Genomic DNA, 14971 nt, shown 5'->3' with positions numbered 1-14971 from the left:
AGCCAGCATCGCCACTCATGTTCGAATCACCGGCCACATCTCCGCTTGCAGGTGTGAGAATGAGGAGGCGTCCAGCAGCCAGGCTACGAGCCTTAGACACCTCGTCAGACGACAGCATGGGCCCAGAAGACCGCACCAGGCCCCAGGAAGGGAGCCATGCCACTGTGCCCCACACCTCACAGGCAGCACAGACGGGAGCAAGAGGGCGCCGCAGGTCGCGTGTCCAGAGTCCACCAGCACCCATTGACGGCCATGGTGTCTTCTCGGGTCTCGAGGGCCAAATGTTGAAACAACAGCGCCTGCAATCAAAGGCAGTCATGTCAGTCCAGAGGCACATGCGGGTGATGAAAACAACATTAGTCAACATGGACAATAACATTAGCGGCATGGCTGCGGGCATTCGGGACATGTCCCAGTCAATCCAGCAGTTGTGCAGCAAATTAGATGCTGACATCGAAGCACGGCGCCGGGAACGCCAGAGAAGGGACACTACCAGCAGGGCACTCAACCGTCTGGCAACTGCGACTTCTCTACTGTGCCGGCGCTCTGTGACGATGCAGGAGGGCCTAACACAGTGCTGCAGCGACCTGTCTCGGGGGATGGTGCAGGTGACAAGTGCACTAGGGGTGCTATTGACTAGTCAGGCGTCGACAACTGCTGCAGGGGATGCTGCGGAGAGCATCGACACCAGCAGCAGGAGCAGCATCACACCCCCCGTCCCAGAAGCACGCAGGAGCAGCAGGCGGCTTGGGGTTGGCTCTAGTGAGGATGCACAGGCCGTGCAATCCACCACTGCAGCGCGTATGCGCAAACATTGATGTAGCCCTGCTTAGCCACTTCCCATTGGGTGACGTAACCCTGGACTTACTCCTTGTATAGATGGGATATTGCCAGATTGGCTTGTTCATGTGTTCATGGCGTGGTGCCACATTAAAACTACGTCATGACTTCTCACAACTCGCTGTGTCCCCTCACTTACTCAGAAATAGTTGCATGTGATCTCTGCCCGTCTCTCTCTCCCATCGATTGCAGTTGGCACTCTAGCTGCGTTGCCCTCTGGCTGGCCTGACTCATCCTCGTTGTCCTCAAAATATGTTAGTTCCACATCTGTACATTTTTTCGTGGCAAGGTTGTGCAGCATTGCACAAGTGGCAATAATCTTGCAGCAGGTGATGGGTTTGTACTGGCGTGCGCCTCCGCTCTTGTGCAGGCAGCGGAACCTGCTCTTCAGTAGTCCAAACGTGCGCTCCACCACATTGCGTGTTGTTTTGTGTGCCACGTTGTATCGTCTCTCACTCTGGGTTGCTGGGTGTAGGTAGGGAGTGAGGATGAATGACCGGCATGCATATGCACTGTCGCCTAGATGAGTAAAAGGGAACCATCAGTAACATGCCTCTATACACTATGATTTGCAGGTTTCAAGGGGCGTCACTGTTACTTACCTAGCAGGTATCCCTCTCCGAATTCTCCGGCACTCAGTCGTGTGTAGATCCCACTATTCTGGAAGATGTAAGAGTCGTGGGTGCTCCCAGGAAACTTTGCAACAATATCTGTGATGATGTTCCCTGCATCACAGATCACCTGCACATTGATGGAGTGGGTGGACTTCCTGTTCCTGTAGATGTGCTCTGTGTCAGCTGGTGGACAGATTGGGATGTGTGTACCATCAATACAGCCGATGACATGGGGGAACTGTGCCATGTGATAAAAGTCTGTTTTTGTTTTCTGCAGTGCAGCCTGTGTGTTTGGGAAGCTTATGTAGTGGTGCATTCTCTGCATCATGGCATCCAGGAACTTCCTGAAGAAACGTGACAGGCAACTCTGGGATACCCCACCCACCGCAGCTATCACCACCTGATAACTGCCGGATGCCAGCAGATGTAGGCTGCAGAGCACCTGCACATGTGGGGGTATGGCGTGCGCCCTTCTTATTGGCTGGTCCAGGAGTGGGTGAAGGTCCCTGATTAAGTCCATGATGGTTTCGGGGTGTAGCCTGTACCTCTCATGTATCTCTGCATCAGTCAGCTGGAATAGTGTGATGCGCTGTCTGTAGATGCGTTCCTCCCGTCGCCAAACCCTCAGTCCTGCTGCCTGTAGACGTCGGCGCCTTGCAATGACGTACATAGCGGCCATGTTGTCCACGCTGTTGCATTTTGGGATTGCTTATCTGCACTGTTGATGGTTACCACCTGCTTTCAATCCGTGTTAATTACCGACTCTTATTTACCGATTTTCTTGGATTTCTTAATTACCGAGTGCTCCTACATGTCATTTTAATTTTTACCACTTCATATTTACCACTTCATATTTACCGATTCGTTAATTATGTATTCGGTAAATCTGAATCGGTATTTTGGAATTCGGTAAGTATGAATCGGTATTTACCGCCTCATATTTACCGAAAAGTGGTTTTTGGACTCCTACATCTCACTTGTCTGAATACCGGTCGGTAACGGCATATTTACCGAAAATCGGCCGTTACCGACCGGTATTTGGCTACCTACATGAGGCCCTGTATAATCAATACGATGTAGTAACGTTGTTTTGTGTTTCTTTTAATTAAGATTGTCCATTTTGGCCTATTGAAAGATGGCCGACATTTACAGCCTGCATTTGAGTAGATGAAATATGAAGAGAGGCCTCGTTGAAAATGGTTGAAAACCTGACCTCGGCCTCTGTCTGTGCTAAAAGTTTCCGTGAGGACAGCAGCTCTGGGCTCATCGCCAGCTATCCTTGGAAGAGGACAATAGCCACAATGAACATTATGATAAACTTGCAGTGGCTTCACTAGAATTCGGAGAAGAGCATCTATGAATGTTGCAGAATTATTTTGTGCTTCCTTCTTCCGTGTTTTTATTTTTGTGATATTCGAGAGCGGAGGTTTTTCCTAAATGTAGCGAGCCAACATCCTTTCCTGCTCGCTCTGCTCAACGGACGTTTAGAACTCGTTTGTAACTTTTAATGTGTAAGTTTTAGTATAAATATTGTTAGACTAGAGAGGGTCTAAGGCCACTTCTTCCCGAACTTATGCTCGAGAGGATCGATGCTGATTGAGAGGACGGCGACTCGGGAGACTTTACTGAGAGACCTGTCCTGATCTAATTACGACATTTAGCTAGAATAGGTAACTATGAGAATAACGATTTTGCTATTGGATGTCTTTCCATTTGAATTAATTTAGATAAAATAACCATTGTTTGAATTCCAGTGTCAGGTGGTTATTTCTTTGTCATTTATTGAGATCTCAAATGTGTTCTTATTGTTTAAAATCATGACTCGAGACAAATCAATTAGGTTGCATTGACCTCAGATTAGATGCAGATTGATTTAGAAGTTCTCTCGTATATTCAGTGTGGATAGTGTAATAGAATGAATGTTGGTGTGATGGGCCCCAGCGTATGGTGAGTGTATGTGCGTATGACTGTGGAATTACTCTGTCCGTGGAAGTAGGGAGAATTTATAAGCTCCGATCTGCAGCAGGGCCATAAGTGGGCCGGGTCCTGTCGATGCTCAGCACCGGCAATTCTAAAGAGAAGCTGCTGAAATGAAAAATCAAGTCCAGGCAAAAGTTGATAAAGATGATTTATTCTTTGCAACACAGCAAACATGCAGCCACCAGGTTGTGACTGCAAAATCAACTGTTCGGTTCTTCAGCATTCCACAGGAAACATTCTCATGGAACGCACGGACAGAAGAACATCAATAAAGCATGTGCATGCAAAAGGAAACAAGATACAACTCATCTCCCTTCCCAGAACAAAATTAAACAAAAGGAAAAATGAGCCAAAAGAGAAGAACAAAACAAGAAGGAAAAGAAACAAAGTAAGAAAAGGAAAAAAGAGAAAAGGAAACAGCTACTTAACAAAATCTGAAAAAAGTTTAGGAGCAGTGCAGTTCCTAAGACCTTACTTGACATGGGAAGCCACCGAATCCTCCACCACATCAGGCGCCCCGGGAAAATCGAAGTGAATATCCATCAGATGACTACCAAAATTTGTACCCTTGAATCTCACTAAGAAATCACTACCATCATTACCACTCACACTTCTCTGGCCATCACTAATGGGTTTAGTGCAGTTGGCAAATTTTCCTGCCATTCCACACCTTCCTAGCCATCCTGAGTAATGATGCAATTAGTGTAAACCTTCTGCACCTTCATGGCTTTACCAAATGTAGGCATCCCTTTGCCTTCAAAACCAGATTTGTGAACTCTCAAAACAATGCCATGAGGCTTAGCCATCCAATTCTTGTCATACCATACTGTGGTCTTCCTCCTGACCCTTTCTGCTACATCTTTTACATCACATTCCTCACCAACACCACTCCATTTGTTCTTGAACCACCAAGGACATAAACAGGATGCAGGATCCTACCTTTCAACAGTTTGAAAGGGCTGACTTCCGTGCTGGTGTGTGGAGTTATCCTATACATCCACAGTTTCTCTCTCAACACACAAATTACTTCCACAAGCATGTGCTTTCACTACAAACCCCGAATAAACCTTTTCACCTGACCATTTTCATGGAGTTCGTACAAGGAGGTAGTAACACACTTTATGTCACAGTGCTTTAGGAACGCTTCCATATCATTGGACGTCAATTGGACCCCGTTATCAGTCACGAGAGTGGAGGGACAGCCCTCCCTGGCAAACACCTCTTTGAGGAACTTGATAACAGCACTGGTCGTGGCATGTGGGACAAACTTGACCTCAGGTCACTTAGATACATCAAAGGCTAATTTCTGCCAGGGTAGTTCGGGCCATTCTACACTCTTCAAAGGTGACACATTCACCTTGAGCATCTTCTCGCTTGACACGTACACCTCACATTCCTTCACAACCTGTTCAATCATTCTGTCCATACCGGGCCACCAGAAATGGAGCCTCACCAACCGCTTCATTGCCGACATATTGGAATGTTCCTTATCGGCCAACTTGAGAATAGTATCACAAGTCCCACAAGGGAGAACACACTTTCCACCTTTGAATAGTAAATTGCCCTGCTTGATATTGTCGAAAGCCTCCTGTTGAGCCTCAGACCATCAAAGGAAACATTACGTCTCAACAGGTCCCTCAGATGCTCCATTTTTGTTGCAAAGTTGTCAATAAATGTGCTGTAGTACTAGCACATCCCCACAAAGGACAGCAATTGCTCCATATTAATGGGAGCAGGGACACCAACAATAGCTTCAACATTATATTTTGGTACCACTCCATCAACAGAATGCGTGTGGTTCAAATACTCCACAGACGTCTAAAACAACTTGCACTGGTGCCCCTTGAATGTCAAACCATAACGTGCCAACCTACTACACACTTCAATGACATGACACATATCCTCTTTCACATTTTTTGAAAATATCAAAATGCCATCTTGGAAGCATTTGACAAAATAATCAATGTCTCTGAAAATGTGGAACATAGCTCTTTGGAATACCGAAGCAGGGATGTGGAATTCCTGTAGCCCGACGCCCGGGACATATTGTTTGGGGTCAAGGGCAACAAGTTTTCACATGTATTTTGTCCTTTGGACAAGTAGGCCCAACCCCCTACAGCTCAAACCCTTTGGCTGCCAGTTTACAGTACCACACTATGGATCAGGAAAGGGCAATGTCTGCAGTTAAGGTAATATTTGTGTCCATGTGTTAAATGCTGTTCAAACTTGTATTTATGGTTCATTAATTCACAACCGTTATTATTAGGGTTATCACTAAAAGTAAATGTTGTAAGCTCGGCCTGCACTACGGACGGTAGTTCCAGTATAAATGTGTACACACGTTTTCAAAGTTTAGTAATATGAGGCTATGTATAATGCTCCCAGAATGCTCTCTGATTATATGCAAATATTTGCCGAAGCTTGAAGGCAAGAGTGATGATTCTTTGCTTTCAAAATAAAATGTTACAAAAAAATGCAAGTAGGAAAAAAAAACATTTTGCTAAACTACTGTAAGGTTTTAGGTACCATATCTTTGCAGCATCATTTAGTAACATGTGATGTATACTTGTATTTCCCAAAAATATTCATAATGGAAAATCAATGTAACCAGTATAAATACGATTATGGGAAACAAAAATAAAAAAGCACTGGCGAAGCCAGTAGGTCTGAAATTGGTGGTCAGCCATTTGGTTTTGTCAATCTGTGACTTGTTTAAACATGGTTTTTGTAAAACCTAATCAGTGTGGGAGCTGCTGAGCCCTCACCATTCCAACAAGCATTGGCAAAAGCAAAAAATAGTTTTTGGTCTCAAAAGCACATATTGCCACAGCAGTTCCAGGCACTGAACCAAATTACTTTGTGTGCCAATATGCTCTTTGTAAAAGAGCAGAATACTGTCACTTACAGTGAAGCTAGCTGATCGACCGAGAGAAAAAGAGAGAGAGAGAGAGAGAGAGAGAGAGAGAGAGAGACAGAATGTTATTAAACACAAAAGGTCATGGTTAACGCCAGGCCTAATTAGAGGCCCAATTATTAAAGAAAGTCTCAAAAGTGCATCCATGGTATATATCCTTGCATTAAGTGTATATATACAGTTTCCGTGAATTCACAAGAATTTACAGAAGTAGGCCAAGAATAGTATTCCTAGAAAATATTTGTGAACTGCATTTTAGCATGAGCAAATGTGCATGTGTAGATTTGCTAGTGTGACAACCTGAATGTTTTAAGTTCTCTTTTCCTCCAACCACTTTTTTCCCAACCCTGGAAAACGTTTTATGTCTGCCACTTTCAGGAGTAAATTTACAACCTTTTTCAGTACGGGAAAAGATTAGAAAAGAGTTGGTGCAAGCCCTTAAAACACGCAAATTAGTAGGTTTGCACAGACTCAAAAGGGCATTCCAACCCTTGAACTATTGCTTACCACTACCTTCAGTCCCAGTATGCAGGCCTGCAGAAACGTAGTAACATAAGGTAATTGCTAGTATTCACCCCTACTATGGTACGAGCCCTGGCATAATTAGAGAGGCTATATCAGAACTCTTATATAATGAGATTGCTGCCGCAATTTGTCGCAGCATTACATGGCACAAAAGGTACAAGTGGATTTTGTTACAGGACAAGAAGATTTATGAAGCAACCTGCCCCATGGACAAGTAGATATTTTATTAATTTCCACACCCCTGCCGAAGCAGCAGAGGCTAAACCGAACAGAATGGACTCTGATAGTTCAATCTGATGATACACAGATCTGAGTTCCAATGTAGAGAAAATATTAGCACCCTTTAACATTGACACCATCTTGTTTATATTGGGAAGAGGATGGCAGTCGATTACAATATTAGCATTCAACGCCCTCAAGTCAACACACAATCTCAGTTGTTGATAAGCCTTGCATGCTAAAACAATGGAGGAAACCCAGTCAGCAGATTTAATGGCTTCAATGATGTCCTCACTCACCAGGCCATTCAACATCTCCTTCAACTCACCCCTCACGTTGATTGGAACATCACGCAATTTCTGCTTTACCGGAACAGCATTAGCTTTAAGCTTGAACCTGTGAGTAAAGTCGCGTAACATTCCCAAACTTTCCGTAAAAACATTCTTAAAACGGCGTATCACACTTTCTCCACTCACACTCTCATCGACCGACAAAATCTGGGAGTAATTAGTTTAATTGCACAATTGGACAGGGTCATCAATACAGGGATTACGGATAATTCCTAGCTTCCATTGGTCTCTGCAACCTAATACATTCACACCTTTAGTTGCTACATACAACTTGACTTGAGCACACCTCCCCTTAAAAACTAAAGAGACACTCAAAGGCATCTAAATCAATGACGGAACCATTGAAACTCTCAGCAATTACATCTGATGGTTCCAATTGACCAAGGCTGATAACATCATGAAATCTTTCAATAAAGTAATCATGAGTCACAATAGTCCAAGGGGACCCAGAATCAACCATAAGAATTGACTCCACACCAAACACAGTCACCGCACACTTAGGAGAAACCGTGATAGTTTGTTCTAAGGAAGTAGCCACAACCCCACCTTGCTGAATGGACAACACAATGCTCTGTACTGTACGAAACTCTTCCAGGAGCCTGATTAGCATTCTTCTTGGTATTCTTGCACACAAGTGCAAAGTGACCAATTCGAGCACACCTAATAAGCTCCTTGTGGATTGCAGGACAACCAGTAAATTAAGTCATATGTGTACTACTGCCACACCCATAACACTGATGCGAACTTGGTTGGTCATTCCTGTCCCACCTCCTGGCACTACCTCCGCCACCAACTCGTGCACCACCAGCATTCACTCCCCATGTGTCCGAACGAGGATCTTCCATCCGCTTCCCAACCTCAATAAGCTTTAAGGCACACACATCCTCCTCCCCTCTCACATGCTGATTAACATTTCTGACCGCTGACATCCATCTCTCTGACTGCTGTAAAGCCTTCGCAGTAGAAATAGCTTCTCCCAACTTAGGATCACCCATAACCCACAGATGTTCTTAAGTCTTCTTGCTCTTAATATGTACAATGATCTGATCCCTTATCATTTCTTCTGATATAGGACCAAAATGACAGTGAATGGACAACCCCCTCCGGGCTGTCAGACACTCATCAAAGGACTCCTCTACCTTTTGAGCCCTCATATAAAACTTAAACCTGCTGAGTGCAACACTCGTGGTGGGTTTGAACATCAGCTCCATCCTTAACATGGCCTCCCTGTAAGCATCCATATTGCCTTGTCCACTCGAAAGGGTAGCTGTGGTAAGTCCTGAACATCACCAGGCTCTCTGAACCAAGGCAGTGCAGAAATATGCTTTTCTTGCGCTCCGCTCCTATCCGTTCTCCGTCTATAGCTTTCATTTAGGTACTAAATTCCTCCTTCCATCTTGTCCACGGAATGGGGGGCTCTCCCTTACTTTGTAGGAATTTGGCAGGAGGTTCGAATTGCATTACAAGAGCATAGCACTCAACACCCTCTCTGAGAGAATCAGAATGGAAAATGTGGGACTCAATTTTCCCAGGAAGCAAAAAACAAATATATAAGTAGGTGAAGATAGTCAAACCAGTGCGGACCAGCCCGGACGGATATTGTGGGTCAAACAGTAAGAGCAAAAAAAGTAAATGTGCTTAGAGTGAATGCTAGAAATAGTTTCACACAGCGTGCGATAAAATTAGCAGGCTGGTAACCCCCCAGTACATAAAAAAAACAAAGTGCATATCCAGGTAAACTTACTGTCGATGGCAGGAGTATCAATTCCAGCCTGTACATAAAAAAAACAAAGTGCATATCCAGGTAAACTTACTGTCGATGGCAGGAGTATCAATTCCAGCCTGTCCAGCACTGTCAGCTTTTAATATTGTCTACAAACACCACATGGAAGAGACCGGTGTTGTATTCCGGAAACTCCAGAGGAAGCCGACAACAATGATCCAAAATGGCCGCTGCGACGTGCTCACACAACGTGAACACGTCTGTGACGTTGGGTGCACGCTTCGCACCTTGACGGAAGCCGACAGGAATCACCAAGACTAGACGCGTGACAGCGGCAAGGGACGGAATGTGGTGACGGGGAGAACAGAAGAAGGTTCTCGCACTAGTTCTCCAATGGCAGCTCGCTGTAGGAGTCCGAAAGTACCGCTGATAGAATCCAGATAACGCAGAAGACGATGAGTGCTAGGCAACCAGCCGGCGATTATTTTCAAACTTGTAACGGTTACCTACACCAGTCTCAATCTTACCAGTAAATCTCACACAAATGCAACATAAAATTCACTGAGTAGGCAAAACACAGTTCAAAAATGCTAATCCACTCCTCCAGAGACAATTGGACACAAGTTGAAAAGAAAAAAAACGATCGGCGAGACAAATCTTCGTAGAAGTCCACACATGCGTAAAGGAAATTATCCGTTCCTGTGTCGCCGAGATGACAGGAGGTTTCCTTTAACTCGTTGCCATTGTAAAAACGCATGCCCAGGCAATAGTTGATTAAGATGATTTATTCTTTGCTACACAGCAAACATGCAGCCACCAGGTCGTGACTGCAAAACCAACGGTTCTGTCCTTTAGCCTTCCACGGGTAACATTCTCCTGGAATGCAGGGACAGAAGAACAAAAACAAAGCACATGCATGCAAAAGTAAACAAGATACAACACGTGTCCCAATCAGGCGCTCCATTTTTTCCCTCACTCTCAGGGTGAAAAAAAAAAAACTTAACTCTGCAGCACTATCACCGCTTAACTGCTTTTGACCTAACTTCACAAAGACTTGTATTTGTTACAGTCTCATCATTTCAGAGCTGAAGCACTTTCAGTATTATATGCAAGGCAGCCGTGGTTGTTGCTTTTTAGGTCTCACCTGGCTATCGCGTAAGCGATCGCCCAGCGAGACTTTAGTAAGGGGCTCCCAAAAGCGGATTGCATGGCGAGCACGCGCACAATCACGTGCATCGTGCCGCCATGCAATCCATTTGGCATCGTACTTCAAAGGGTCCGCTCACCCGCCTGGAATGCGCTCCCCCGCCCCCGCCAAGCGCGTGCGCCTCGCTCCGCCAGGCTTGTCTTGTTTTTCTTGTTTCAAATGTACAAACCAAATGTACGCCCCCTTCGGATTAACAGGTTCTCCCTGTGAGCCACATATTAACGGCGCGTTAATACGTGGAAAATATACCTGAGATTTGCAATTGGTGGAACAACTTTTCGTGTTCGCTTCACGTTTGCATTTATGACAATATCTAGCCGATTGTTGTTTTTGTCTAGCGCTCAGAAAGCCTGGAGACCGCATTTGAGCTCTAATAAAACAAACACAAACTTCTGAGACATTATATCCAGATCAGAAATAAGTGCATATGCTTCGATAGTGATCGTTGGTGTTAATTCCACGAGTCTCACGTATAAGTAATAACGTGATCATGGCCCCTAGGGCTCCAGTGGAGATTCCGCTGGTAAAAAAAGACGGTGCTCCCCTGCTCCTTACAAAACGCAGTAACCTCAAGGCGCTTTACAGGTTTGCATTAAGGCACTTTACTACTCTGCATTCCCAGGATAAACTGATTTTTGTCAGACTCGCCTTCGGGGACGGATCTCACAATGGGCACCTCGGCAAATCCAAACAGCCCCAGACACACGACGCAGCCACAGGCGTGCTTTTGATGTTCCAGGCTGCTCACAACAGCGAAGGAGACTACTGCAAACACACTTAGCACATGAAAGGGTGTTTGGTGCAGTCACACTGCCCAGTGCCAGGACGGGCAGGGCCGCTAGAAGCACCTTTTGTTTCCCTGGTAATCAGATTGTAAATCTGTTGTTGTGACAACTACTTTACATTTTCGGCTCTAATCTTTGCTGAGTGGCTCAGACAGGGGGCAGGTGATGTCTCAATGACCACAACTACTGTCTGCATGGCGATGTCAGCATGGCTTTGGGGAAGTCAGTAAGATTTCTTATAGCGCTTCCTGTCCAACTTCTGCACGCTGTGTGGAACAGGTGTCACTATATCCCAATTTAAAGGTACTCCGTTTGCCAAAAGGATGAATGGCTGAGGTGGCCTTTCATGGACTCTCGGACTCGTGGACTGCTCTTCACCTCCTGCATCAGCAGCGAGCGTGCTTCTGGGAATCAGTGAATGTTCTGCTCAGAGGTCACTGCACCCGGGCCAGGCTCTGCTGAGGGTTGCTCGGCTCCCGACTGCCTCCCTGCGTTAGTAGTGCCTTTATTACTGGCTTGTTAGTGGTACATGCCGCAGCAGGTGATGAGTTAATGGCCTGGCTCATGCAGTTAGCCTCACTCAGGGATGTGCTGGGCTGACTGACCCACTACTGCCATTACAATGGATGCTGTACATTTCCTGAAAATACAGCTAATATGGTAAAAGTACTGTCCCAATTTGTGATGTTTGAGGCCAACAAAGACCCTATTAGAAAAGGGGGTTGGCGGTGATAAAACATTCAGGGGCCCATTGGCTAAAAAGCAATTATTACAATCAGGAGAGTTGGGTTAGAGTCACGGCTTCCCCCACTTGAGGACCAAAGAGTGTGCTCCTGGGGCAATCACCCTTTATCTCCCTGTGCCACCACGGAAATCGTGCCTGGCCACACTGCACAGCGCCTAGAGGTGATCCAGTTTGCACTGTGCAGGAAAAATATGTTTATTTTTACAACAAAATGTATGCAGAGCTGAGATTTATCAGGGTTGACCTGAGGTGTTTTTGGTAGAGTTGACGTTTATTTAATAAATGGAACCACTTTGGGCTGGATGGTGGTGACTGAGGTAAAATATGACCTGTGACCTGTTCTGCCATGTAGCTAAAATGTGGTGTACGGGAGAGAAGTCAGTCTCAGCAGCAAAAGCATATTCTTGGCTTCCCCTCTCTGGCGCAACACATGTTATTTCTGTGCCTGCACAATGTGCAAAATGAGCAGAGCAACCCAAATATACAACACATGCAGGAAATATAATATTGTTCGCTGTGTTAATTGTTTACCAAAATTGCCAATAATGGAGATGTATATTCCAGCAATGCCCATGACAACATATACATTTTGAAGCACTATATATCTAGGACTTCAGAAACACTGATAGAGCAGTGGTGACAACAGTGGGACTGTGCCGTGTTACGAAACTCATCCGCGCACTAAAGATTTCATGCATTCTGCCTCATAGCACCATCCCTCACAAAAAGCTGTAGTAGTCTATTGATACCAATGTAAAAAGACAGTAAATTGATTCTCAGACTGTGAGCTTTTCACAATGGACTCAATATTGACAAGAAAAAACATATTTACTCAAATAATTTAATAATGACGTCACCATGAGTTGTAGGTGACATTACACCTGTAAACAAGCATTGGCATAGCCAATAGGTCTTGCTTTTGGGACCTTATACATATTTAGTTATGCAGCACAATATCCTTGGTGCAACAACATCAACTGTTGCATGGCTAAACACTTATATAAAGTCCCAAAAGCGAGACCTATTGGCTATGCCAATGCTTGTTTCCTATCCAACTAACAACCATTGCCAAAACCAATAGTCCTGGCTTGTTGTATGTATAATGTTATTTGTTGCATTATATATATGGATACAATGACCTACCCAGCAAAATACCAGTTGGGCGGAAGACTATGCTAAGTACAGATTTTTGGCGTTCGTGTTTTTAAGGCGCTCCCTTAGTTACATGGGCCACGCACCTTAGAGAGACCCACCCCAGTTTTTTCATCCCAAATGAAGCCACTTTTCAAATTCCTGGACTTTGCTTTTACATGTCATTATTATCAAGTGTGTGATCCGACTGGCCCAATTTGAATTAACCAAGACCACAACTCCAAGAATAAATTAATATAGCAATAGAAAACTCAGAACTGTAAATACTGAGTCAATGCGGTCACCCTACTCATGAAGCTTCTCTAGTTGTTGCACCCATATAAACCCTACTCTCTAGGGCCACCACTTTTCGAATTCCTGGACTTTGCTTTTACATGTCATTATTATCAAGTGAGTGCCCAGAACGGCCCAATTTAAATTAACCAAGACCACGCCCCCAAGGAATAAATTAATATGTCAATAGAAATCTCAGAACTGTAAATACCCTGGCCAGTAACAAAAAGCTTCCCTAGTTGTTGCACCCATATAAACGTGTTGCACCCATATAAACCCTTCTCTCTAGTCTGGTCTGCTAGGGCATGGCTGCCTTCCTCACTCACTTATGCTATATATCCTCGAACTACTCCACGCACACAACGCCGCGGCATCCACGGGGGAAAACTCTTAAGCGCCCGCAATAGGCTAGCAAGCGGTATATAAATACAACACTATACTACTATTTATAGAATGTGGGAATGGAGTGCCTCTCCTTCCCTGATCGCAAGGGGGGGGGGCAAAATAAAAAGCACATTGAAAAGTTGAAAGCATGGTGCCTTAACGTTATTAAACTGAAATAGACAGCACTCGAGAAATGCGACGATGTTCAAAGTAAACTAACAGCGAAAACAGGGACGCCGTGCTGAATTGAACGTTGTAATTTTCAGAAATATTTTGTGCCGTTTGTCTTTCCAGTTACTATGAAGTAGCCTACTCCAAGATGGCCGCCACCGACAGAAACCGCCACCCAGCCCTCGATATGGACCTTGTCGAATATGGAAGGCACGAGACCATCCGGCATTTGGATTGGAACGGCCATCTTGGAATTACATAAATCCTTTTGCCAACTCCAAGCAGTTTTGTAACAAATATAGTTTCGTCACTTGATGCTATTTTGATAACAGCGATGAGTTTTGGAAAATGTCTGTCCTTTTGCTACAGTGTAATAACCATGACGATTATGCATTCGGCGAAATATTTCCTCTGGTAGCCGTACTCACCAAAATGACGTCACCTCCGAAAGTAGAACTGCAGTAGACAGGGCAGCACAACAGCGTTGCCTGGGGGCGGATGGAAAGAATGGAGCTTTACTGTGCTACGAGACAGCTAACAAATGGATGGGCTGCGATTCCATTCCATGTGCTGTACTTCCGCCTTTCTACCACAGACCAATGGCAAGCACGTTCCAACACGTTATGCAATCTGAAACGCCTGATTGGAGGAACGCTTGCGTAAACACAGAAGGCGGACAAACAAGATGAGGCTGATTTATAACCAAACAGTGAGTAAATAGGCCTAGGGGAAAGTTGATGGCTTGTCGTGGTCGACAGAAGTTGCTCCTGAAAGCAAAAACCGCTCATTGTCTCTCTAGCAGGTCAATGTTAGCATATCCTTGCCATAGCATTCCAGTAAAAATAAACATAGCATAATATGCAAAGGTTATTATTTTGATTGTGGGGCGTGGAATGCCTCATTAATATATATATATATTCACTTAAAAAACCATAGGTTTCACACACGTTATAGTTAGGAATTAGCATTTAATTCCCCTGTTATAGTTAGTTCAGATAACTATAACTCGCGCGCCCGCAATCCACTGCTCATGACGTCACATATTACATCACTCATGACATGGTCAGTGGCATCACTCATGACATCACT

General features: G+C 44.8%; 1 protein-coding gene across 1 annotated transcript in view; it reads right to left on the bottom strand.

The window, feature by feature from the left end:
• The window catches only part of ELAC1 (elaC ribonuclease Z 1), a 78209-nt gene extending 63722 nt beyond the window's left edge, over positions 1-14487 (bottom strand). Inside the window, exon 1 of the mRNA XM_085629818.1 lies at positions 14311-14487. The gene's annotated coding sequence lies outside the window, so the exon portion shown is untranslated. The remainder of the gene's footprint in view (positions 1-14310) is intronic.
• Between the last annotated feature and the right edge of the window lie 484 nt (positions 14488-14971).

Source organism: Triturus cristatus, chromosome 2_1 (assembly GCF_964204655.1).
Source record: "Triturus cristatus chromosome 2_1, aTriCri1.1, whole genome shotgun sequence".
NCBI lineage: Eukaryota > Metazoa > Chordata > Amphibia > Caudata > Salamandridae > Triturus > Triturus cristatus.
This window is presented reverse-complemented; position numbering and strand designations above follow the sequence as displayed.